Source organism: Carettochelys insculpta, chromosome 12, assembly GCF_033958435.1.
Source record: "Carettochelys insculpta isolate YL-2023 chromosome 12, ASM3395843v1, whole genome shotgun sequence".
Taxonomy (NCBI): Eukaryota; Metazoa; Chordata; order Testudines; family Carettochelyidae; genus Carettochelys; species Carettochelys insculpta.
Genome location: NC_134148.1, coordinates 31,044,809 through 31,072,520, shown reverse-complemented (window position 1 = coordinate 31,072,520; position 27,712 = coordinate 31,044,809).

The following is a 27,712-nucleotide window of genomic DNA, read 5'->3' as shown; positions in this document are numbered from 1 at the left end:
TTTAGGTAGCCCAGACAATGCCTGTATAAAATTCAAGGGCCCAGATGGTGTTCTTCCAAGGCATTTATAGATGCCTAATTCCTTTTGAGGGTCTGGGCCAAAGCCATTACTACAGGCAAGGCAAACACTACATTGAGAGATATCACGTCCCTCAGCTGTCTAATGGCAGCAATGGGGGATAAGCCACTCTACAAGAGGGAGCAGTCCCGCGATTGCAGCTCAAAGTAAAAGCATGCAGTCAGCGGTGTGCTGGTATTTGTGGGTTCCCAAGCAATCAGGCATGTACATGGCCTGAGCCTGTAAGAAGATTTCCCATGAGAAGTGAACACCTGCAGCTCCCATTATTATTGCTGGGAACAGAGGGAATTCAGCATCTTGTAGCAGTGGGCCTGTTGGTGGTATTACTTGGGATGCACTTGGTCATAAAAGCTCAGCTCCTTAAAGGCCCTTAGACACCAGGCTCCATGGAAACCAATGTGCCCAGATACCTTGGAGGATCGGGATGAAGGCTATTTGTGCGATGCTTGTCAGCATGCATAGTTGAGTGGTGCTCTGCTCCCAGAGCTCAGAGGAAGGAGTTGAGCAGACAAGGACTCTGCCACCAGCCTCTGCTGCTGCAAACACACAGGCACTCCACATGACCCTCATAACGCCATTAGGTGATGTTCTAGCTAAAACTCTTGCCATGGGAGAGCCTTGCTCGCTGCCTTTGGGCACCAGAGCTGGCTTGCCTTGCCCTAAGCTGCGAGAGAAGGAGAACATCACTGGGTTTGTACTGCTTGCCTGGAAACAGAGACCTGCCAAATGTTGTGTTCAGATGGAGGTGCTGTATCTGGCTTGAGACCCAGACAGTGCAAGCACCCTGGGGGATTCACCCCTTTCTGTCTCCTCTACTGCCCCACCCAATCACATGATTTGAGGGGAAGGGAAGGGAATGGGCTCTGTCTTTGTGTAATTTTAGGGAGTCCCTAAACTGTGCAATAGATATAGCCCCTCAATCCTATTTCCCCCCAGTGTATGTATTGGGATTGATAAAGTGATGCCCTACTCTGACTGCTTGGAATAATGCCAAGGCTCACATGCAAATGAAAATTAGGTAGGTTCAGAAGCTAACACAGGGAAAGAACTAGTTAAAGAGAAGTTAGCTGCCTTTAAGTCACCAGGGCCTGATGAAATGCATCCTAGAATCCTCAAGAAGCAGACTGAGGCGATATCTGAGCCATTAGCTATTATCTTTGAAAAGTCATGGAATATATGGGAGAGATTCCAAAAGGCTGGAAAAGTGGTAAGTTAGCATCCATTTGTAAAAAAAGGGAAATAAGGACAATCCAGTGAATTGCAGACTTGTCAGCTTAACTTTCGTACTGGGAAACACAATGGAGCAAACAATTAAGGAATCCATTTGCAAACATCTAGCAGATAATAAGGTGGTAAGTAACTGTCAGCGTGGATTTCTCATGAACAAATCATGTCAAACCAACGTGATAACTTTCTTTGATAGGAGAATGAGTCTTGGGGATAATGGGGAAGGGGCACATGTGGTATATCCAGACTTTAGTAAGGCATTTGATACAGTCTCACATTATCTTCCCATTAATAAACCAGGAAGATACAACCTAGATGGAGCAATGGTAAGGTGGGTGCAAAACTGGTTGGATAACCATTTCCAGAGAGTAGTTATTAATGGTTCATAGTTATGCTGGAAAGGCATAAGAAGTGGAGTTCTCCAGGGATAAGTTCTGTTCAATATCTTCACCAACAATTTAGATAAAGTTAAAGCCCGTATGCTCATTAAGTTTGCAGGTGATACTAAGCTGGGAAGGGTTGCACGTGTTTTGAGGGATAGGGTCATAATTCAAAATGATCTGGACAAACTGGAGAAATGGGCTGAGATAAACAGGGTGAAGTTTAATAAGGACAAATGCAAAGTGCTCCACTTAAGAAGGAACAATCCATTTCACACATACAAAATGGGAAATGACTGCACAGGACGGACTGCTGGGGAAGGAGATCTGAGAGCCAGAACGCACCACAAGCTAAACATGAATCAACAGTGTGACACTGTTGCAAAAATAGCAAACATCATTCTGGGATGCATCAGCAGGAGTGTTGCATGCAAGACATGAGAAGTCATTCTTTTGCTCTGCTCTGAGTTGATTAGGCCTAAACTGGAGTATTGTGTCACTTCTGGGGAGCACATGGAGCAAAGACTTAGACAAACTGGAAAAAGTCCAAAGAAGAGCAACAAAAATGATTAAAGCCCTATAAAACATCACCTATTAGGGAAGGCTGACAGATCTGGGTTTATTTAGTCTGGAAAGGAAAAGATTGAGTGGGAAGGGGAATGATAACAATTTTCAAATATCTAAGAGGAGGAGGGAGGAAAAATATTCTCCTTAACTGCTGATGATGGGATAAAAAGCAATTGGCTTAAACTGAAGTGAGGGAGGTTTAGGTTGGACATTCAGAAAAAAAATCCTAACTGTCAGGGTGGTTAAGCATTGGAATATATTACCTGGGGAGATTGCTCCATCAGAGATTTTTAAAAGCAGATTAGACAAACATCTGGCAGGGATGGTCTAGGTAGTGCTTGGTCCGGCCATGAGATCAGGGGGCTGGACTAGCTGACCTCTTGAGGTTCCTTCCACTTCTATGATTCTGTGTCACTAGCTGGTTCTTTCTCCTGAACAAAGACCTGGTAAAATCCTGGTCTGCAAATTGCATTGGAAGCTTTGTGGGTTTTATGTGAGCCAAACAGTGGCTTACCAGTCAGTGCGGTCCTCCTGACAATGTCTGGACTGGCTCTGTGAGCACCTTCTAGCACCACCACCAAAGCTAACCAGGCCCTCCTTGGGGCTGCTCTGCAGGCTGAGCAGGTACAGTAGCAGTTTCATTTCTCAGCTTGAAATTACTGTTTTCATCTTTCACACCAGATTGTCCCTTCCATGAGTCTCTCTCACACTGGGGACCCAGGGTCATTTTCCTTCTGAAGATGGCTAAACTAAGGTACCAAGCGGGCTAGTGCTATCATCACGCAAGTTAGCACCAGAGCTCTCAGGCTGCTGGTCTATCCGCAACTCCAGAACTACCCTCAGCCAGGGACACTTGCAGCAGGGGAGAACTGGGTTTCAGCCAAGAGATCAGATTTTCCCCAACCAGAATCCTTCTCCAACCGGAAAGCTGTGAAAATGGAGCTTATTCCTAATGGCTTATGGAGGAAACAGTCCAGCATGTTCTTCATTTGAGTTCTTTTTCACCTTCTGGAAGTCTCTATGTCCTGTCACACTCCCACTCCTTCCCTACTGGTGAGAATCCCCTTCAATCAGTTCCTCTGAGCTCCAGCACAATGATTCGCCCACCTCCTGTGCCATGGTGACTATCCCTCCTGAAGCTGGCGAGAAAGTCTTTGCAAGAAAGCTACAGCAATTTCTGAGCTGAGAGCTCTGGAAAAAATCTCTCCAACCAGTTCCCTGTAAGTGGTGCTCAGCAGAACTCTAAAATCTCCTGCTTAGGAGCCCTCAGTTCTGAGAAAAGCAAACCACAAGGCAGATGGGATCTCTCAGCCAGCGAGAAAAATACAGTGAAGTCTGCCAAGTGTTGGCCAGGGTGCTTATAAAGCGCCACAGCAGGTCCATGGCTGAAAGCCCTACAGCTGTCAGGGCTGGTTCCTGAATTTCCCTGCACATCAGTGCTAATTACCAGGAACTATGTAACCGAGTGGTGCAAGTTCATGCTCTGCATTGCCTAGAGGTTCACCAACCAGGGGTCTGGAGCCATTTCAACTTCCAATCAGTTGCCTCACCTTTTCCCCTCTCACAGCCTTTCTGCCTGATTGAATTCAGCCATTGTGGGTTACCCCACAGCAGCTTCCATGGTGACTGAATTATGACATCATAAGCACTGGAACGTGAGGTCACTAAGTGAATTCGATTGGGAGGGAAGGCTGGTTATAAAGCCTGTAGATTCCTTGTCTAAGGCAGCGGTGTCCAACACGCTAGCCACTGACTGGGTGTGGCTAATTGACTTGAACGATAAATATATGTTCGGAATAACGTGGCTAGTTTGCTACGTTTGTGGATACTGCTTCAGAACCGATTGGATGACACAGGAAGGACATTGCTCTCTCCTGGGCGGGGGGGGCTCTGCCTCTCTATGGGGCCTAGGATCTCCTCTCCTGTCACAATTCAACAGCAAGACTCAAGGGGACAGCAGCAGTTCTGGGATGACCCCCAGCTCATGGGGAAACAAGCCCTTTGAGGTGGACTCAGCTTTCAGAGAACAGAGGGAGCTGCTCGGTCCAGGCCACCTAGGAAAATCAGACTCATCATCTGTTAGAAACAAATGCTTAAATCAGAATTCAGAAAATGTGGCCTGGGGGAGGGAAGTGGGGTCACCACTTTTATCTTTGCTGCTCCTGAAATTTACAAACTTTACACCCAGCAGATCAGACAGGCTGTTCTGATTCTGAGCGTTGGTCTCCCCCAGTGGGATCCATGGCAGATGTGGGGAGCTCAACTCCTTTTGCCATCAGACCATATTCATCTCAGTCTTTCCAAAAAGAAAAAGAGAATTTAGCTAGCTTTGTGACTTTGCAAAGTTTCATCCTGCGTGAACCCCAGTTCAGAGTGCCATGCTCAGGGACTGCATTAAAATGCCAGAGATACTTGGGTTAGAGTTGATAGGTGCAGTATCAGCAATAGAGATGGTAGAAACAGACATTTGTGTTCTTATGGGCCCATGTCCCTTTTCTTTGATTAAGTGTGGACTTGCATGCCCATGTTCTAATGCGCCCAAAATTACCAAGGCAAGCCTCCAGGTTTGGCTTTTACTACTAGACATGTATATGTTATCCCCCAGACATGTGAAACTCACTCAGGCTTGAATGAGAATTAGAGAATCTAGTCCAACCTTGGGAAAAATGTATATTTCACTGCGACTGAATTTGCTTGTGTCTCTAGGTAAGTATCCTGGGGAAATACAGCCTTATGCATAATACTTACTCCAAGTGTGCTTTGAGTGGGGTCTTGTTGCCCATGCTTCATTGCCTGTGCAATGTCTCTTAGGAAACAGCTCCCATGTCCCACCTGTCGATAGAGACTGGCTATTTTGCTCTGTATTGAGATATCTACAATTATATCACAGCATTGTTGGTTACGCTGACTTAGGGCATGTGACTGTGCCCAGCCTACTTTTACTCATTGTTAATAAGGTTGCTCTTCCAGTCCAGAAAGCAGAGGCTTATGATTTGGTGCTGAATGTCCCGTGTCATCTCCAGGTCAGACTGCGAACCCCTAATTCACTTTGGTGAGAAGTTACTTGCCCCAAAAGTGCCACAGCAATCCGTGGGACTGCTGGTGTGAGTAACTGCTCATGAGTAGAAGAAAGCGGGGTCGCAATCTGCCTCTCCATGTGAAGGCTCCTGCTTGGATACAACTTCAAGGGCCTTCTGGTGCAATTTTTTGTAAGCAGATTCTTGCCTAGTCTTTGTCCTTCCCTCAGCTGATCAGTGAATGATGGGGGTGCCAGACTCCTGGATAAAACCAGCAATAGGGCAAGGTGAGGAGTGGAGATCTGATGCCTTCAGGCCCAACCGAGGCAGCAGCGAACTTGTGCGTTCTTTCTTGCAGCTGAAGAGGCTGGAATACCAAACCACGTGCATGAGGGCGAAAAATTCCACGTGTGGCCCATACAAACCCAGCTCCCTGTCATTTGCCGCTTGTCTGGGTGCTAGAAGTCTGGTTCCCTCTGACAGAGCCTGCACAACAAGCCCCCACCCAGGGATAGATGACTTCAGCAGGCCCAGCCTCTCCAAAGTAACCTCTTAATTAGCATCTATTCATAGTGACAATTATTGGGACATTAAAAGTGTATTTATATCGAGTCACCTCCGTTCCACAGCAGGTGGCCCCAGTATTCCTCATCAAGAAGCAATTTAGAGATGGGAAGGGTAAGGAACAAGGCCTCTGCGATGGGGGAAGGAGAGAGTCACTGCTTGTTGGCATTTATAATTCTCATGGCTTTGTTTACTTCTCATTGCTATCACGGAGCGATTTGTTAGATAAGAGATGGGCAAAGATGGGGAAGCAGACTCCACAGATTCAACGGCTTATCTGATGCCCGTAGCATATGTCACCACTCTAACAGGACAGCTCTGGTCTTTGCAATGGCTGTTTTAGTGCTCTAAAGAGCAAAGGGTCAGTTGTGCAGGCTACAGGCAAATGTAATGCAGGCAGCTGCTACAGCAGCTTCCCTCAAACACAGCTCTGCCAAAGTCCTGACCTGCAACCCCCTCCTGTTATTCCAGTCTGGGAACCACCAGATAACTATGCCAATGGCCCTCAACCCCAGCCCACAGCACCATCCAGGCCAAGACTTCACTGCGCAGCACTGCTGATTCCCCTCCTACAGAAGTACCTATTCCTGCAGCCCTGGGCCTCCAAGCTCAAATGGCACGATGTCTTCTGTGGCAGTGAAGAAATGTCATCACTTCAGAACCAACATGAGCTCAGCTCCCTGTGCAAGCTGCGTGTGGACCCTGCCCCCATGCACTCAATGGGACTGGTGCTGGGACAACTTATAGCCATTTCCACTGGTGGCAGAGCTTGTATCTAAGTAAGTGCTGGTAGATGCCCAGTGGGAAGGAAGGCAAGAAAAAGCCACGGCACAGAGCACGGATCAGCAACCAAAATACCAAGAAAAGCCATTTTTATAGAATTTGGAAAACCCCAATTCAAGAACTGCAATGCATGTGACTAAGACTTTATTAGCACCCTGATCAAAACACAGACACAGCATCATACCCCACAACGCACTGCGCACGTGGAAGGGGGAGTTATCCTACGTTTGGTGATCACGTATCGTTTGCTGTTTAGATACGAGTTGTTCATCGCTGGGCTTTTAGACGGTCACCGCTTATTGAAAATAAACAGGCTTCTTTTTAACTTTGCAACTGTCACTTCGGAAGCCACAAAGAAGTCCTTAAAGAGCCACGCGAGGCTCCAGAGCGGAAGGTGCAGGCCCCTGGTATGGAGGGTGGCTGGTTTTTGACTGGAAAGTCCAACTTAAAGGACACCCAAAGTTTAGTCACTGCAGAGGGAGGCAATAGGGAGGCACCAACTCCTCACCCATGCCAGTGGTGCAGGGGAGGTTCGGGCACTCTGGCTGGAGTGTCTGATTTTGAAATATTCCAAAGCTGGCAACCCTACCTTGCAAGCTCGGCACTGCTACCCCACTAGTTCATCTGCTCCACACATTCCCCAGTCCCCATCCTGCTCCTCACCACAGCACCCGCATCTCTCGCTGCCATTCACGTGCCCCCTGCTCAGCATCTTGTCAGAGGGGGAAGCCACCATTTTAAGCTGAGACAAAAGAGCCCGGTCTTTGTCAGCACAAACCTCAGGAAGCTCTCGAGAAAATATCCTGGGCAATTAGTGGAACATAAGAAGATTTATAATTGAAATCTAGTTGGTAGCACTACAGGCGGCACTCTCAAAAGACATTTCTCAGGGAAAAAAAAAACAGAGAGCGACAGAGAGAACTAGTTAGACGAGTTTAAAAATCTCTCCTAAAACGCCATTTCATTTAGCACCGCGTGATAGTTTTCATAATTCAGTACAAAGTGCAAAGCGCTTTAATGAGCCCATTAATGACCCTTTAATTTACTCTGCCAGGGCTGGATTCATAAAACATTTATGTTCCATTTACATGGGATTTTCCTGAGACTGCTCAGGGCAAGCCACCCTGCAGGGGCAGGTGGGATAAAATGCAGGGTGTTTCCTGATCACATCTGACAGGCTCTTCTATCTGTCGCTTCCCCCCCTGCCCCCCTCGCTCCCTCTCTGTGGGTAGCTTTTCACATTGCTGAGGAAGCTGCCGGGACTCTAGAGGGAGAAGTAGCATCTTGTGACCCTGCTGCACAGTAAACCCCATGCACTGCACTGTCTCTGCTCTACGTATGCAATTCAACTCCCTTCAAGATCTAGCCCAAATGGGAACTTTCGAGCTGGCCTGGGAAATCAAATGTTACAGTGCAGCACCTCCGTGCAGGTCCCCAAGTGGTTCAGGCACCTGTGGCAGGGTCAGATTCTTTCCTTCTGGGCTGTTAAGGAGAGGAGCAGGCCAACTAGATTCCAGGCGGTTTGCAAGTTAATTGCCCCAGGCTATCAGCTTGCTCAACTCTGCAGAGCACAGAGGCGATGTGGCCCATGTCCCCAAGGAGCTCCCAGAACAGACAAATGTACACACAATGTTCCAGGCGACTAGTGTCGCAGCAGGGCAGGGGGTTGTGATTTTGGTGGGTGGCTGGCGTGTGTTTGGGATTCATACACCTTACAGGAGCAGGAGGTGGTGGTTTCAAAGAAGGATCCTAAGGCAGACAGTGTTAAGGGAGGCTGGCCAAAGAGTGAATTTTAGAGGTAAAGGGTCAGCACTATAGAAGACACAGAAAGGGGACTAGGATACCAAAGGGCTGACTGAGGATGCTTAGGTAGAGTGAAGCTGTGAAAGAGCACAAGGACTGAGCCATGTAGAGGCCTGAATTTGGGGACAAGGAGGCTGAACTGGATGTGGAAAGTGAAAGGATGCCAAAGGAGGGATTGAAGAAATGGACTGCCAGAGCATTGGATCAGTCAGCATGAGGTCTATCCCTTGGCACTACGAGATTGTCCCCTACATCCTATTCAGTGCCCAAGGCAAAATATCTCATGTGATTGCACTGCAATTGGGATCTGATCCCAGTTGAAGTCAGCACAGCTGGGACATTTTGTCTGTTCCTCATCATCAGGATTTCCTCACTCAGTTCAGTCTTGTTCCTCTGATGGTCATCACGTATTTCTGGACCCCCACTGAGCCCTTCCTCTCCTTGCTTGGTATTTATACCCTCTAAACACCTGGAGATGGTCCTTGGCCCAGCTCCAGGCATTGTTTAGTCAAGCAATAGAGCTTTTAACAGTTTTCACTTTACCCAGCACTATGTGTCAATATGCCTGAGCCTCTTGCTCTGTTCTCTGAATTTTCAGCTCTGGTTTTCTCTCTCCAAGTCTAACAACCCCAGCAGATTTCCTTGTAACGATTCTGGAGAGCACAGCTCTCAGCCTGCCAAGTCCCCTGAGTTCATACCAGTGTCTCTTTTAAGTTGTACACTTTGGCACCCACCCAGGAGAAATTCAGGGGCTACCCAGATGATTAGCAGAGTGCCTACAGCTGCCCACAGCCAGCAGCGGGTGTTTCTATTGGTGGTGCATGTCCACACACCACTTGGTGCACATAAAATTTATTCTGCACATGGATGGAAAAAATTAGGGGAAACAATGGTTCCTACCAAAACTTGCAAGCACAGAAGGTTAGGGATGATGTTATTAATAGATATAAAATGTCTACTCCCTTGGACAGAGTTTCTAGAGTTAAGATTTATAATATCACTAAATTATAGCAACAGTAGAGAGTAGACTTCATGCTTGAAGGACAGAGGAGATTAGATTTCCAGGAGAGATGTCCCACGACACAAATGAAGCACACTTGAGACACAGAATTTTTCTTGTCTCCATAATCCCCTCCCTAGAAATTAGGGATTTACGTGATTCTTTTTTCCTGCTTATCCCTGATTTTGCTGATGCATGTTGGAAACCCAACGGACCATTAAGGCACTGACAATGCCTCTGCCTGAGTGGTTCATGAGTCATTCTTATTGCTTCACAGTTAAAAGAACTGCTGATGCTGATGCCCTCAGAAAGGACACATCAGTGGGAATATCAATGTGTTCCAAAGCATGTCATTGCTCCTCATAAGGACTGGGCTGTGTTCACACTGCCTTGTTATTGTAGGGACTCCAGTGGGGCTCTGATTTGTTATTGCAGGGTCACATGTGGCTGCAAAGGAAGAGAAACCCAGAATGAAAGTGCCAAACTTAGCTGGTTGGTTTACTATAGCACTGGCTTGCAATGCAGGGTCAAATTTGTCTCAGCATTTCAGGTAGAAAAACTAAGGTTAAAAGAAATACTAAATATGGATTAAAAAAAAAAACCACACACACTATTCTAAAAGAAAAAGATTTGGCCTAATATTCCCAAATGTTCCAAGGCAACTTTGGAGCCAAAATACTATTTGCAAAAGTGATGAAGGCACTGAAGACCCTAAGGCTTTGTTGATGCCACAATCTGAAGTGTGATCACAGTGCAGGTAAACATACCCACAGCGACAAATCTCCTCCTCAAACCTTGGTGGGTCCTGAGCTTTCAGGAGGATTGCTTGCCTCAGAAGATCACAGCAGCCCTCAGTTTAGGCACTTTCTTTTGGGCATCAGCTTGCTGTTTGTCGAGCAACTCTCCTACCTGGCCAGCATGGGGAGAAGAAGGGAAACCAGATTCTATAGTCTATGTGGCCCTGCCAAGTGGTACAGGGCAGAACAAACCCCTTTACCAAAGCCAGTCCTTTTCCCATGTTGCAATGGGGAGAGGGTGGAACCTGGGCCCACCCTCTTCTCCAGATTCCAGCCCAGGGACCCTGTGAAAGCAGCTGCCTACAAATGTCTCCAATAACAGCTGCATGACAGCTATGATTCCCTAGGCTATGTTCCCATGGCCCTCCCCAGCACCTTCCTTATCCGCAGGTTCTTTCTGATACCTACTTCTGCTTCCCCTTCCAGATCCTCCAAAGAACCTTCCCTCCTGAGCTCCCTGCATACACTGAGCCAACAGAAGAGGAGCCTTTTCTAACCCATCTCAACTGGCTCTTAATTGGACCCAGATGTCCTGGTTAGTCTAACCCCCTTGACTCTGGAAACCTCCTAATTAGGTCCAGGTGCTTTCATTGGCTTGATTGCCCTGATTGATTCTGGCAAGTTCCTGCTAGTTCTAGATTAGCCTCTGTTAGTTTGCCCTGGAAACAGGGAACTATTTAATCTGGGGCTAATATATTTCCCTTCTACTTCTCTGCTGTAGCCGTCTGGCCTGACTCTGTCACAACACACTCGCTGGCTTAAAATAGAAGGTGCTGAGGATCCTGGGACCATCTCCAGGTCAAGAAGTTGACAGCCATTCTTGAGAGCATTTAATTAGCCTCATTAGTCCTGACCGATCATATTTCAAGACAGAGATGTCTGAAAGTTTTACAGTCCCCTTCATGCTTTTTGGGCTGTGTGAGGAGTAATTTTTTCCCCATCTTTGCTTCTCTGGTAGCATTAATGTACTTGTGAGGGTGGCTGCAGACAGTACAATCCTGGTGAATGAATTGGACCTGTCTCTGGGCAGATACCAAGACAAGGCTCTTAGTTTTGACACAGTTAGGGAGGAAGTTGCTTCTGTGAATCCATCTAGAACAGGGGTTGGGAAGCTAAGACGCACATGGTTTGTCAGGGTTGCCAGATGGCTTGTTTACCTGAATGTTTGCAGGCAATGGCACCTTGTAGCTCCCAATGGCCCAGCATGCACCAGTTCCTGACATTGCATTGACTGGGAATGGCAAACTTCAGCCACTGGGATGGTAAGTAAACATTCCATTGGGCAGCAAACCCTGACCCTCACCCCTGCTCTAGAATGACCCTGAACTCCAGTTTCCAAAGGAAAGACTCACTCCCTGTGTAAGTGGTGGTCTCACTTGACAGCTATGATTCCCTGGGCTGCTTCCCCAGTGACCTCCCCAGCACCTTCCTTACCTGCAGGTTCTTCTTTCTGGTACTTTCTTCCACTTGCTACTCCCAGATCCTCCAAAGCGCCTTCTCTCCTGAGCTCCTTGCACACACTGAGCTAACAGAAGAGGAGCCTTTTCTAACCCCCCTCATTCCAGTTATAGACTTGAGGAGCACTGGGATGAGCAAAGCTGGCCAGGACAACTGATGGGTTATTGTGGAAGAGTTGTGGGCAATACCAGATTCCTGAGGTGCCCTTCTTCAGTTTCCTTCCGGATGAAGTTTTGAAATTGAGAAGGCTCCTGAGTAAATTCAGGCCAGATGAGGGCACAGCACTGAAATCTCTGAGCTCAGCTTCACGTCCCCCAATCGGCTTTAGTTTTGTGTGCAGTGTAGACATTCTGCGAGCACAGGAGAAACTGGTAGCCCTGACTGGGGAATGATGTTCATACTGGTGCGTGGAGCTATGAGACAACCACGGGGAGACCTTCTCCATCGCATGGGACTAAAACTCTGTGGAGTAAATAACCAGTGAAGGAGACTGCAGCAGCAGCTGGGAAGGGGTGGAAGAGGACTTACAGGAGATCCGTTCCTGACAGAACAAGGAAACTGCAGGGTGCAATGAAAAAAACTGGAATGACGGAGTATGGTCAGAGGAAAATGGCTGACACTGAAATCCTTATACCAGCCTGCTACAAGCTCTGTCCTTCCAAGGAGCACTCACCCTGAACTCCCTTCTGTCTGCTGTGACTGACCCCAGGGGAAGTTACACTTCCTTGGGGACAGAGGAGGGATCTAGCTCCTTCACCCTTTAGGCTACAAGTTCAAATCCAGGCTAGGGCAGTAGAAACTGAAAGTTATTCCACACCACATGTGATGAACAAGTGTGTTTCACTCCTACTCCGGACAGGCTGGGTACACCCAGCAGAAGAACCACAATCACAGTGGAGACTAATTGTGTGGCTGACAATTGCCTTCTGGGTAGACAACAATGACAGAACTGCTCCTGGAAGTGGCACACTGGCAGAGGGAGAGCTCCTTGCCCTGGCCCAGGCTCCACCTGTTGAGGCACTATGAAGATGACTCTAGCATCTATCACTGCCAGGCCGGTACCCTTCACCAGCCATGGAGATGGCTTTGGCCAAGCTGCAACCTTGCATGTGACCCCCAAGTTTAGAGTACTCAGAGCAGCAGGTTTGGCTTGGCTTGTTAATGGGAGCATGGTCCTTTGTGAAGGTCAGATACAGATCTAAATCCAGACCCAAACTGCCTCCAAGGTGAGCACTTTTTGGTTCCGACCCAGGCCCAGCTCTCATCAACAGGACGAACATTCTTCCTCACCGTAGCATTTGGGCTATCCCCACTCTCTCTTCCCCATCTCAAAAGGGGCTTGGGCACTTGGAGAGCTAAACACGGTCCAAGGACATGGCTGAAGTCCCATCTGCATCAAGTCAGGGGAGATTTGTGGTGGAAACACAGCCCCGACAGCTAGTGCAGAGCTGGGCCTAGGAGAGGGTTTGGCTTGACTTTGGGTGGGCCCAGAAGGCCTGCTGGTCAGCCCTCCATCCTGTCATACTCTGTGTTCTAGTGCTGAAGGTACTCCTGTGAGACAGGACCGTGAGACAGCCCAGGTACACCTGTGAGACCTGTGGTGCAGAGCAAAGCAGAACAGCAGCTGGTCAGATGACAGGAAGGGGTCTGGAGGGGGAAGAGGTGAATAGATGAGAAGGTTTTGCATTGCCGAAGCCCTTTGCAAGCATTAACTAATTCAGATTTACTGGGAGAGTCAGAGCCCCTGTAACATCAGCACTTCAGGGAAAGGGATCTGAGCAGGCGGGGCTTCCCCAGGGATGGAGCAGAGAAGGGAAAACACAGCACATTCACCTTCCCGGGACTTCAGAGGCCATGAGTGGGGGCCTGGATTTCCTTGGTCAAACCCCTGCCTCTGTGGGGAACAGAAGAGATGCGACAGTAGCAGCACTAACTAGACACAGTGAAGATGACTTGGCTGCACCTTGGATGCACATAGGGTGGCTCCATCTGGATCATTGCCAGCAGCCCTGCTGGAAGGGGAGTGAGGCAGGAAGAAGCCACCAGGGGCTGAGCATCAGGAAGGAAAGAAATCACCCTGCTGGGTGGATTCGTTCACAGAGCCTGGGTTCTTGGTCTAGGACAGCTTGAGGGGCTCCTGGTCCTCTTACCTTCAGTGAAAAGCAAGTAGTGGGCTGCTGTATGGGGCTGGTGGTTGTTTGCCCCCGATGATTGTAAACACCTAGAAAACACGGTTCAGGGTTCTTGCTTAGACAGGAGCTCCAGCTGTTTACACAGCCCAGGCTGCCATTTAGTTAGAAACACATGGGCTTTTATTATTGCCTTTCCCTGGGAAAACAATGGTTTAAATTAAGGGAGAAGATGTTTTGTGAAAACCAAAAGCTTATTTTTAAAACAACCCTGGGCTGTCCCACCCGTTGCTGGTTCCCCTCCCAAAACTTCCTTGGCACCTCCGAGGGAAGTCTAACCACCATGAAATCAGCTGCTCACGGCGACAAAGGGTTTGCCTTTGGTTGAGCTAACCATGTCACCTGGATGGCGAACAGGGTGGTTCTCTTTATGAGCAAAGTGTCTCCTTTCCCATGGAGTACATATGCCTTGCAATATCCCTGGATGCACATCTTCCTCCAGCTACAACCTCTGAGAGTTGTGGTCCTGGGACTGCACACTGTTGTGATGTTCTGTTTGTCAAGAAAGCATCTCCCCCAGTGCAACTCAAGCCTGACCAAAGGCACCCCCCTGCTACTTAAGTCCTGGGCACCCCTGCGTGCACAGCTCTGCCAATGCACCCGAGTCCAAATCTGCAGCACTGGTCCAGTCTTAAACCTCTCATGCAGCTCTCTTGATGCTTCTCAGTCCTGACCTGCAGCTCCCACCTGCAATTATCCTTCATCTCTGTCCCTGCTCCTCAATCCTGCCTACGGTGCTCTAGAACAGTGTATTTTCATAAACACGTGCAACCTGGAAATGACCCTTCCGGGAGTGACTAACTGTTATTAGTTACACAATTATTTTATTCTGTAGTACTAATAAAAAATGATTTGGTGGATTTTTTTTTCCCAAAAAGTCTACAAATTTATTTAATTAAGCTACAGTTTACTGAAAAGCCAAGTAATTTTTTATTGTTACAGACAAAGCTGTGATTGTCTAATTAGTAATTAATTACTTATGGGAATGACACTTTCATTTACTATTAATTTTTTCCCCTGAGCACTGGTTGCTCCAGAGCATAGATTCCGTGGTGGCAAATTCTTCTGCACAGGGTGAGGTGTCCCAAAGGGAATTTGGATGACATCCACCAAAGTCATTTTCATTTGTGGCCTAAAATGGAAGCTGGTCTCTCTGCCCTATATGAGGCCTGATCCCTTAAACACTGCAGCTCACTCCTACCTAGACTTGATTGTGGATGCTCTGACTTCTCCCTTGAGCCTTCACATTGTTGTTGTTGATATAATAGCTGCTATCAGTCCCCATATCACAAAGCAACTAGACAACCACAGGGGCTGCTCCAGCAGTGCTGCAGGATGTCAAGACAGGCCTGACGAAGGGGAGTAAAATTCTCAACAGCTGGCCGCTAGGAACAAGCCCTAATGCACTACAGTGCAACAGGTGCCCTGTCTGGAACAGTAAAGCACAGCCCCAGAGCCCTGCTTGCAAACATAGCAAGAAGGTGGGCAAAAATGCTTGCAGCAGCAAAACCCAGGAAGAGGCAAGAGAGGTTAGAATCCAGCTGAGTCTGGAGTCCAACACGCTCTAACAACTAGTTTGGGGCAGTTCTATGGCCTGTGCTCCTACTGGATGATCCCAATGGTTCCTTCTGGCCTTGGGACCAGAAGAGGCAGGACAGCCTCCTGCCCCACCGCTTCCCCTCCAGGACTGCTGATGAGGTCAGAGCAGGTAGGGATGGAGAAGCTGGGATGATGGGGTAGAGGCAGAGGGATTGGATATGTGGGTGAGGAGAGAGGGGCCCTCTATAAATGGTGCTGGCTCCTATCGCAGCCAGATGAATAGCGAGTGAGAGTCATTCACGTCTGATGGCTGTTTGCACTGGGGCTCCCACCACAAAACACACCATCACCTCTGACAGTAACTCCTTTTCTGTCCCATTCTTGCCTTTGGTCCAGAGACTCCCATGGGAGCTGCTTAGAGTGCCCAGTTACAGCAGGTATGAATCTCCCCGATGATGTCCCAGTCCCCAGTCTCTATCTCCAGCTTGGCAGTGGGATGACCAAGCATCCCAGCCTATCAACAAGTCGAAAAGAAACACTGACATCCTGCCCCTCACCGGGGCATAGGGGGAGGCTGGTAACTATATCCAAGAGATGGCTAGGGTTGACAACTCTTGTGTTTGCACGGTGGCCATCAAGCTATGGCCTCTGCCCAGCTCCCAAGGAGCTGCCCTGATAATGAGGCCACCTCTGTGGGGTGACTCTGCTTAGGATGCTGTGGGAGGGCTCCTGGCTGATACTTGAACTCCAGGTGGGGAGAAAAGATTTCAGCAGGGCCCTTGTGGGCATTCTCTCTCTCTTCCCCCTCCCCATCACGGGGAGGAAAAGGCTTCTCCCAGTTCCACTCTAAAAATACCAACCAACCAAAGTGAAAAGATGGCGTTTGCAAATCCCCGGGCTGGGGACTCCCTACAGGCCATGGCTCAACTTACCAGCATGGACAACTTCAGGGAAATGCACCAGAACCAGCAGGGACATAAAAAGCTGAACATCCCTTTGTGCCAAGTCTCCACTAATGGCTTCCACTGCTTGTGTTGCTTCATACTGCTAGAACCACTCCTCTAACCCGGGTTCCATGTGGCTAATGTAAAGGAACATAGGTTCTGATGCGACCGGTCAGACCAAAGCTGCTCAGTTTTACCTAATTCCCTAACAGAACAGGCTGAGAGCACCTCGCCAACATGAAGGGAGGGAGAAACTCCTTTGAGAAACCTCACCCCACCTGTCCCCCTAATCCTACCAAACAGGCTATCCTGACCCTTCCAATTTACCTACCTCCCACCACCCCAGATCTGACTGGCAGCTAATCAAAGCTACTCTCTTGCTTTTTCCATGCTAGGTCAAGCCATGGTACTGTTTCATTTAGCACTTTATTTCTGGGATGAGCTAATAGGTGATGCTTTAGAGCAGCAGTGGGGAAATTCAGGCCCACTGGCTGCATGAGGTTGGTCAGGGTGAGCTGCTTGTGGGCCGCCAGATAGATTGTTTACAGGAGCATCTGCAGGCACAGAACCCTGTAGCTCCCAGTGGCCATGGCTTGCTATTCTCCAGCCAATGGGAGCTGAAGGAAGCAGAGCAGATCAGGCTACCACTCCCATTGGCTGGGAATGGTGAACCGGGGCAGCTGAGATCTGTGAGCATCTGCACCCGAAGATGCTAAGGTAAGCTAACCATCTGGCAACCCATCAGCAGCTAATCCTGATGAACAAGCCAGAGGTTCCCCACCCCTGCTTTAAGGGAAGCACACAACCCCACAACAGGCAATGCCATCTAGCCATTTGAGCAGTGAGGTATATGGTGATGCCTTGAAGCATGTGGTTTTACTTTAGCTGACATAGCTAGAGACGTGGCCAGTGACCATTAACACACATTGTCCTCTTAAATCCAGCTGTAGGATTTGGCTGGCTACCCTCCAGGAGCCATGCTAAGGAGGTAGAACCAGCTGCCAGCTGGCTGGAAGTTTGGGGATCTCCCAGAAAGTTAAGCAGCCCCACCTCAGACATTAGTGGAAACAGTGCCACTGCATGGGAAAGACAGTCCAGTAACTAAAGTGCAAAGGTGTGCCTCCTGCACCACGTTCCTTAGTCTGCCCCAGACTTTTGGCCTTGGGCCTCACAACTATGATCTATGCCTCAGTTTCCCCACTGGAAAATAGGGAAGATTATTCTCCAAAGCCACTCTGAACTCACTAATGCCAGTCAAGTGCCCTGTCCTCAGATGGAGAGGGCTTTTGCTCTCCTGCAGACCTGGACACACTATTGTCCCCTTCCCCCTCTGTGCTCCAGGAGCTACCCTAGTCTGTATGCGCAGGCCTGCCTGCCTGCCCCCACAGGGGGTGTTCCCCCTCTGGGCAGCTACTGGCATGGGGTGAGCCCTGCATCATTCTGGCATCCAAAGCAGAAAACCAATAGAATCAATTAGGGGTTGCAGGTTTTTTTTTCCAAAATAATTCCACACACAGCATGTTGTGAGCCCTTGTTCATGGATAATCCGTTATTAACTGCCAGAGAATTAACAATTTTCCTTGCCTGTCATCCAGGCTGCATCAACCTCTCTCCAGATCTGCTTTAACCATCTCTTGCCCTTCACAATCTGAGTGGCTGGGGTGCAGGCTTTGAGCCTGGGAGACAGGATGCCCCACTCACCTCCTTACCTGGCTGCATCCCAGAAGAGGTGAATAGCACCTGCCTGATAAGGGCTTCTGGGCTGTGATGCAAAACCCCACTACTTGCCTGGCACATGGACACTGGTACCAACAAGAAGATCAGTCATTGAATGAATTTCCTTCCATGCCAGTGTCCTGGGCTTTCTGAGCACCTCTCCCCCACCTGAGATAGCAATAAGCATAACAAGTACTTGGGGAGTCTTAGAAAAGAACCCAGGAGTGGGAACCCAGTGTAGAAGGCAGGGCTAGGGGCTACCCTGACCCGCCTAGGAGCAGAGGGATCAAAAAGCATTTCCAGCAGATCTAGAGAAGTTATTACTCCCCATTACTCGGCCCTGAGAAGGCCACATCTGGAGTACTGCATCCAGCTCTGGGGTCCCCCAATAGAGAAAGAATGTGGATGCATTGGGGCAGGTTCAGTGGAGGGCAATGAAAATGATTAAAAGGCTGGAACACATGACCTATGAGGAGAGGCTGAGGGATTTGGGCTTCTTTAGTTTGCAGAAGAGAAGACTGAGGGGCAATTTGGTAGCAGCCTTCAACTACCTGAAGGGGAGCTCTAAAGAAGATGGAGAGAGACTATTCTCAGTGGTGTCAGATGGCAGAACAAGGAGCAATGGTCTGATGTTCAAGAGGGAGAGGGGTGGTTTGGATATTAGGAGAAACTACGTCACCAGGCGGGTGGTGAAGCACTGGAATGTGTTACCGAAAGAGGTGGTGGAATCTCCATCCCTGGAGGTTTTTCAGTCCTGGCTGGACAAAGTCCTGGCTGGGATGACTTAGTTGGGGTTGATCCTGCTCCAGGCAGGGGGTGGACTAGATGACCTCCTGAGGCGCCTTCCAGCCCTAGGATTCCATGAAATCCCCAGGGAGAGGAGTATTTAAAATGAAAACCTGAGGCCACTTCAGAGTGTCATTAAATTAGGATTTGGTTGATTCAGCAAAGACAAAAATCCTGAACTCCCCACATCCCCAAACCACTGCTTCAGCTAGGGAAGGGGGCAGTGTCCCCACCCAGATCCGCCCCGTGGGGGTTCTCAGTGGCCCTCGTCTGTGAAAAGTAACCGATGTGAGCTTTACAACACTGCAGGAAATACGCACCGGGGATGGGGGCAATGTTCCCATGGATTTTCCCACTCGTGGGCAGAATAAGTTTTGTTAAGTGCACCAGCGCACATGCGAAACACATGCTGCCCCCGTGGGTGCTCTGCTAATCAGCTGAGTGGCCCCTGAATCTCTCCCGGGTGGCTGCCCACGCACTCAGCTAACAGGGAACAGCGGATGGGGGCGGGGCTGCTGCACTCATAACAGCCTGAAAAGTCCAGTCCCCAGGGAACCAGCAGCAGGAGCACCCGCCCCCAGCTGAATCGGGGCTCCAGAAGAATTCAGGAGGCCCATGGACCAACTGCAGGCAGTGATGTTTCTGGGGCAAGGGTTCCCCCACCACTGCCCCACCTCCGGCAAAGGAGCTAGCAACAATCCATTATCAGATCCATAATTCGCCATCTGCAAGTGCAGCGCCTGCAATTACAGGGCATGTGATAGCCCTTGGCTCAAGGTTGTAGGAAGAGTCAACCGACTGTGAAAATGCCGACACAATGAATCTCTACCAGGCAGATTTTACTGTGGGAAGAAGTCACAGGGGTTGGCTCCAAGTCTGGAACGTGAGCAGAACAGTGGGTGCCAGGTCCCTATCAGTACCTGGCCATGGTGCCAGAGCCTGACTAGACTAATTTGAGTGGCGGGGGGGATAGCCACTGCCCATGGGAGCCATCACAATCAGGAAGCAAGCTGAGGCAGGATAGGGAAGGTGCATGGCCACCCTGCTCAGTCCTTCTGCTGAGCTCAACCATGGCTCAGGGCTGGGCTGGGGTCAGCATCTTGTCAGTGATCACAATGCATGATCCAGTCTGGGCCCAGCATGATGCTCAGAACCCAGGGCAGTTTGGCAGGCACAATAAGAGAAACCATCTCTGGCGAGTTAGGCAAAATGACTCTGAAATCACAGTGATGTAATGGACACGGAGCCAGGGTGGCATTTCCAAGCAGAACTGAGCCCGAGTCCCAGAGAGCCATCTGAAAGCACAGGCAGAGCAGAAGCCAGCCACAACCCAGCTCTCTGCATTCAGGTCCTTCCTGGCCTCAAAGCCCAGCTGTGGCCAGACTGCAGGACAGCTCAGCTCTTCAGCCCAGCACTCAGATGCTCAGGTGTGGCGTGTGGGAATAGCAGGTGTGTGTCTGGCCGGGGGAGAGGCAGCTCAGCCAGAGCAGGTCAGGCATCCTGCTCCATGACTGGGTGGCTCTTGGGCCCTGACTCCATGCTTGGGTGTACAGAAGCGCGGACAAAGCTGGGAGAGTGAGTTGAAAAGTGTCTCTATCGGTGAGGTGCAGGTGGGTGCACCAGCACATGGAAGTTGCTGCATGCCATGGTGGAGGGGTGTGGAGATGCGTGTGCAAACATGGCGCAGGCAATGCGTGTGACTGAGGAAGGGGAAGGCAGAGTGCAGTGTGTGCGTGGCTCTGAGTTTGCAGATAGCTGCGTGGGTGGCTATGGTGGTGTGTGGCTTTGTCGATGGCTGTAGATGCTGAGTGTGCCATGTTTATACAGACGGGTGGCTGCGTACTGTGTGCGTAGGAGGGTGGAAACGTATTGGTACGTGTGTGGCTGTGTGCAATGTGTACACGACTGGCTGGATGTATAGCGGGTGTAGGTGTCTGTAGGGCAAGCACCAGAAAAGGAAAATGTCAATTTAATCTGCAAATTATCTCCAGCAGAAAATCCAGAACTAATTACACTCAGAGGCACAAATGCTGTATGTGGTGCTGAGGCAGGGCAGAAGCCCTCGTCAGCTGTGCCACTGATTCCTATAATAATGATCTATCTGCAACCCAGGCCTCGGGCAGGAGGGAAACTTCATTCACAACCCCTCATGCTCACCTTGGCCAGGAGGACACAGGGTGGCACAAAAGAGCCCTAGTGACAGAGAAGCCCTGGTCATTGCCTTTCTTCAGGGGCAGGGGACAGCTTTGCCATTCGAGACTCAGCACTGGGCAGCATCTGAGACAAGTAGCAGCCCCAGGGCAGGCAGCAGCTCCCAGACAGCATCCTTTGAGCTCTAGGGCCACAGGGACACCTTACCCAAAGTACCTGGTGTGAGCAAGCAGAAAAGGTCGTCCAGACCAGAACAGGGACCACACTGCCCCCTACAGGCCTAAGGAGTTTACAGCAGAGGAAGGTGGCAGTGCCTGGGGAATCCCAGAGCACAGACCGAAACTTTTCTGACTCGAGCTCACCAGACGCTCAGGCGTGACACTGAATTGGACTCAGCAGCTGGGGCCAAATGTCCCTGACTGATCGCCTGTCTCTCAAGGGACAAACGGGAAAGTCCTGAGTCAGCACCACAAAGCTGCCTCCAGATGGCAGGGTGACACTGCTGACGGCTCCCCAGGAAGAAGGCTGAGGTCCAGCTGGGGATTTGTGGGGGACAGTCAGTCTGGCGGGTGCCTCTGACAGCAGTGAGATGGGAGGCTGGGTTTGTGCATGTCACAGTGGAGGTTAGCACAAGGTTGCCAATGGCTGACACAGCAAGTACAGCTGGGGCAGGTATCAGCTGGGAACTTCAGACCCCAGCCAGTCACCTGGCCCTTTACCTGTTGGGTCCCCTCACATGCTGCCCATTCATTTGAACACGTAGATGCCTGCAGAGGAGCTGAAGTGCCGGGTTGGGCCACCCTGCCTCCAGGGAGCCAGGCTTCTGCTGGGAGAGCCTGGGCTGCTTGCTCTGCTCCAGGCCGGGGCATAGATGCACTCCTGGGTTGGCACGAGTGCCCTGCCCCACGCAGAAAGCTCACGTCCACTTGCATGACATACAGCAAACAATTCAATTTCTCTCCAGCTCCCTGATCCCGACAGTGACGGCAGCCTCCAGCCCCAGCACACAACCCAGATTCACTGTGACAGCTCCAGATTCATATTCATAAGGAAATTCAATCTCCTGTAAAGAATCCCTGTATCAGCATCTTGCAGTGATCCTGACCCCTCGGCCCACTCTGTCCAGCCAGGACATCGTTGCAAATCTCATTAGTGCAAAGAAAACGGGCACACTGCCTGTGGGATTCACGTGGGGGAGCCAGGGGCCTCCATTTTTTCCTTCTAGGGCTAGAACCTCACCCCACAACCAGGCTGCTAACTGAATCAATGGCCTGCAGAGCTGCAGTGGAGCAGAGCTCTGGACTCAGGAAAGATGCTTCTCTGGGGCGGATTGGCTCCCTGGTGCAGCCCTGCTGATAACCTCTTCGCTTGCTAGGCTGTCAGACATGCATATGCAAACAAGGTATCCCTTGGGGTCAGTTCCCTCTCATCTTGGAAACTGGTCCCTCTGTGCCCCTCCCTTTAAAAATGCATGGGGGGCTCCACAGGCACCCCACTTAGTAGATACATCCCCATGAGACCAGTGGGCTATTGGGGAGAACGAACGCTGTCTGCAACCGACTCTACTGCCCAAGTCAACACCCCACATAGAAATCAGGGCCAGGGAAGGAATTAAAAGCACTGAAAGGCCTGACACTGTTGGGGCCCCAGACTGTGGTGTGAGCAGAGAGGCCAAGGAGATTCAGCTTCCCTTTGCTGCCAAAGGAGGCTTCTGCAGAGCTGGATTGTATCTGGAGAGCTTGCCCCCCAGCTGCCAGGCAGCACCTGCTCTGTAGATAGATACAGCCTTTCTGCTCCAGGGATCACAAAGTGGCACCCTTCATCAGGCCTCAGGGACCCTTTAAGGAGAGAAAAACGCCCAGCCCATCGATACAGCCTTAACTGAGATGTCTAATGCTGTTTCTTTGGAACGTGCCCACCAGGAGGCAGTGTTCAGCCCCAGAACAGGAACCTCTGCTAACGGGAGACACCTGCAGCTGCGCTCACATGATTGCTGCTCAGAAGCGAGGGCCCAGCTGTGTGTGTGCCCTCAAGGGAAGCCGACAGCAGTGGAAGATGCCTTGGGATAGAGCCAGAATGCCCCCAGTGCTGGGTTCTGGCCCTGTGCCCCAGGCGCCAGCAGGGAGGAGCCGTGAACAGCTCTCAGGAGCATAAAGCTGGTGATGGTGCTCCTGGCTTTCCCAGAACGCCTGAGCCCCAGGCTGGCTGCTCCGCCAGTGCCAGATGTTGGATGAGATTACAAGAATTTGATTTTCAAATAATCCATAAACCTGGCTGAGCTAATGGCATTTCATATGTATTATCTTGTAATCCCAGAGAAGAGAGCATTTCAGAGCAAAGAGCCTGATTCCCTCTCCCTGCAAGGACTCTAACAAGCGACAGATAATCCCTTTTTTGTTGGAAGGTACTTACATGGAATCTACAAAGGCACAAAGGCTTTGCCAATCCCACAGCACAAAAGCCTGCTGGCTACTTTGCATAGCAGTGGAACCTGGCTACACGTGCCTTCCGTACCTCTGTGACGCAGCCAGGGGCCTGAGGCTACCGTACCTCTGGTGCACATAGCTGTAGGGCCCAGCACTAGGCAAAGCCTAGGTAAGGCACCCAGCACAGCCAGGTGTGTGTGGGTATAGCACCCTGTGAATGATAGAGACATGCACATGGTGGATGGGTTCTAGAGTCCCATTACAGGACATAACATTGATGGTTGTGGGCTCAACTACAGGAACGTCCAAGGAATGTTAAGAACATTAGAGCTGCCATCCTGGGTCAGGCCCTGGTCCATCCTGCCCAGAATCTTGTCTCTGACAGCAGCCCACACCAGCGCTTCAGGGAGAGGGTAGACTCCTGGCAGGTGGAGAGCTGTATCTTTCATCACCCTGGCTCATGGCCACTGATAGACCCAATGTCCATTAATACATCCAGGTCTTTTTTTGAACTCAGTTTTGCTTCTGGCCATCACAACGCTCCTTGACAATGAGCGTCACAGGCTAGTCACACATGGTGTGGAGAGGGTGAAGATTTACAAGAGGATCTCCCAAAACTGGGTGACTGGGCAACAAAATAGCAGATGACATTCAATGGTGGTTAGAGCAAAGTAATGAACGGTGGAAAAAATAATTCCACCTGCACATACACCAGGATGGGTCAGGATTTTGGAGTCACCACGGAAAGTTCCCTGGAAACTTCTGTTCAATCCACAGCAGAATGAGGACAGTTGTGGGACTGGGGAATTGGGTTTCCATAAAACCTGCTGCTTCTTAGCACGAAGGGGTAAACAACACTTGTCTATTCACTTTTTTCATACTATTCATGATTTTCTACACCTCTATACAATTACTCAGCTCCTGCCCCACAGCTGTCTCATTTCTAAACTGAACAGCCCTACTCCCTTGAGTCTCTCCTTGTTTTGACTACGTTGGTCACCTTTGCTGCACTTCTCTGAATCTTTTCCAGTTACACTATATCCTTTCTGAGACTGGGCAATGGGATGCAGTATTCAGGGTGTGAGCACACCAAGGATTTACAAGTGGTATTGTACTATTTTATTTTTTCCCCCTTAACAGTTCCTAACATACAACTAGTCTTTTTGGCTGCTGCTGTGGATTGAGCAGAAGGTTCCAGGGAACCTTCCGTGGTGATTCCAAAAATCTTTTTCTTGGGTAGTAACAGCTAATTAGACCCCATCCTGGTGTATGGGCGGGTGGAATTATTTTTTCCAATGTTTATTACTTTGCTCTAACCAACTTTGAATGCCATCTGCCATTTTGTTGCCCAGCCACCCAGTTTTAGGAGATCCTCTTGTTCGTCCTCACTGCCTCCTTTGGAGTTAATTATCCTGAATAATTTTGTATTGTCTGCAACCTTTGCCACTTCATTGTTCACTCCTGTTGCAAATCATTAATGAACATGTTGAACTGGACGGGTCCTAGAGACCTTGCTGTACCTTATTCCTGACCCACAGGGTGCCTTTCTGGAGGTCCTCCCCACCCAGCCCTGTGGCAGACCCTGGAAGCAAACTCTGCTCACAGTGGGCACAGGTGAAAACATATTTAAATGCTCCAGGGGTGTCAATACCCATCCCCCTCTCCCATCTAGCTGTAGCCATGAGCTCACAGCAGGGCTGATGCAGCCCATGGGACAGTGCCAGAGATGGTACCTCCTACGCCACTCCTGGCCATCTGGAACATGCTGCTGGGCACATCAAGCCCAGGAGGGGAGAGAAGAGAAAGTGCTTTACAATCTGATAATTTATGGAGCTGCTTGTGAGTTCTCACACATGCCAGAATCAGCTGTTTGGGCCCTGATTGACATGCTGCCATTGGGGAGAGATATCCCCCCACCCCCCCGGCATAGCTCTAAGATAAAGAGCCTGGGGCCATCAGCCATTACAGGAAATACGGACTGGAACCAGTTCTGACGGTGATGGATGGACAGCTGGGTCCCTGGCTCTGATAAAGAATGCAGCAACTTGGAGGCCAGGGGTCATTATTGAAGAGGATGCCTCAAAGCATAAACAGAGCTGGGTGCAGCCAGGGCAGGACTAGAATAGCAGGGGGATGTTTTGGAGGCATGGGCAGAGCTGCAGATGAGTGCCTAGAAGTGAAGTAGTGGGATGGGGCCAGGGGAGTGGCAAGTTGATGTGTATTGGCAGAGCTATAGGGAGAAGGAGAAAGAAGCTAGGAGTAGGATAATAAGGATTCTGAGGTCACGGCTGAGGTTTGCTGGCAGATCTGTGTAATGAGGGGGCCCAGAAATGGACTGAGGTGTCTCAGCAGATCAGTGCCATGACAGCCCAAAAAATAGACAGGAGCACTGTCAACCAAGAGTGAGGGGCATCAGTAGAGCAGTCCGGGAACAAGTCTGGGACAGCTTTGTGGTTGGCCTGTTAGTTTCATGAGTGTTACCTTAATGCATAGGTTTTACTGATGGCAATTAAAGTGACTGAATTCTCTGCTAAATTGCAGCTGGGCCACTGCAGCCCTTCTGCTAAGGAGCCAGTCACTAGCATTTGGGAATTGAGAGTTTCCCCCTGACAGCCTACCATGGCAACCAGCTCTCCTCCTCCAGGCCCAGGACAGCCCTGGTATCACACGCTCCTGCCCACCGTGGGAAGAGACAAGCACATAGAGAGCGTGGCTTATTGGTGCTGGGCATGGCTAGCAGAGGACCCAGCCTCTGCTCCCCACCCTCCAAGTCTTCAGAGATTTCAGGACTTTGAGATGTAGCTGAAGCTGGTTCTTGCCACCCCCATGGATTCCACCGAGGGACTGAATCCAATCAAAGCAGTGCTCTAAATAGCTTGTGGCCACTTTGACCTGGGGCTGGAGTCCACAGCCCAGCTTCTCAGCCCCCAGAACAGAGCTCCTCCATCTCTGTAACTGAACGCTCTCCTCCACTACTCACAACGCAGGACGTGACCGGGCTAGAGGGAAGCTCGATGTTTTTTCTGTCAAAGGTAGCAAATAACACCTGGCCCGCTGGAAACCAGAGCTTGATGGTCTGTATCAGTCACCACAGTCTAATGTCCACACATATGCATTTCCCCATGAACACGCAGACATATGCAGCCTCCATACACACAAACAACCGTACACTCTTCCCCATCCCTTCTCAGACATGCCCTCCATGGCATGTTAGGAACTGTTCACAGCCTGAACGTCCCGTCTTCTCTACTCCCCTTCTGTGCACAAGGGACAGGGCCACTCAGGCCCTGTGAGCCACAGGAAGCTTGGCAGAGCAGCACCACTCCCTCTGCAGCAGCCTCCCTGGGGCCATTTGGGCACAGCCCTGTTATAGTCTGAGCTGGATTGGACCCCAGGGTGGAAACAAATTAGCCCTCCTGTCACTGATGGAGCTGAAGCCCTGGGAGAGCTTGAGCAGGAGCAGTTGACAGGATTTCCCAGGCAGAGCCTGCCACCTAGTGGCACAGTAAGAGTTGGCCTATTCACTGCCATCAACCAAATTCCGCAGCAAAGAAAGTGGTAAGCAGCCGCTCCCATTACAGTGGGTCAATTCAATGAAAACAGTGACTTGAGTGTGGTAAAGATACACTCTGCTGAGCCCCTCTCCACTGCTTAGTACCATGATTCTCAACCGATGGGTTGCAATACGTGTGCGCCAGTGGGGAGGGTGAGGAAGGCCATGGGGTATGTGGGGACAAGCCGAGGAAACAAAACCAAAGAGAATGTGGTTCCCGCACTCCATGGGCATGCTTACCCTTCAGGGTCAAGCACTCACCCCCAGCCTCACAGCATGTGAGCACATGCAGCATTGCTAACAGATACCTCTTCTACTGGGAACAGAAGAGGATTGCAATTTTGGTTTTTTTTACTTCTTCAGATAAGAGGCACTCCAGCCTGGAAAGCTTGAGAAACACAGACTTAGCACACAGGATGCTCCTCATCTGACTGGGGCTGGCCTGCTTCCCTTCATAACCACGTGTAACCCCACAGACACTGCAACCACATACTAGGAAGAGTGAAGTCTCTGCTCTACAGCCTTGGCCAAGAGCCAGCTGGCCTTTAGCTCATGTGGTAGAGCCCAGGGCTTTAGCCCTAGGATCACAAGTTCCATCTGGTTGCTGACAACTTGGGTCTGTTGGTGTTACACATGGATAGCCTCAGGTTTTATTGTAAAGTTACCCATGAGTAACCACAGCCTTCTCTGAAACAAGGCACCCCTCAGCTGCACAGCACCATGACTGGCCACAG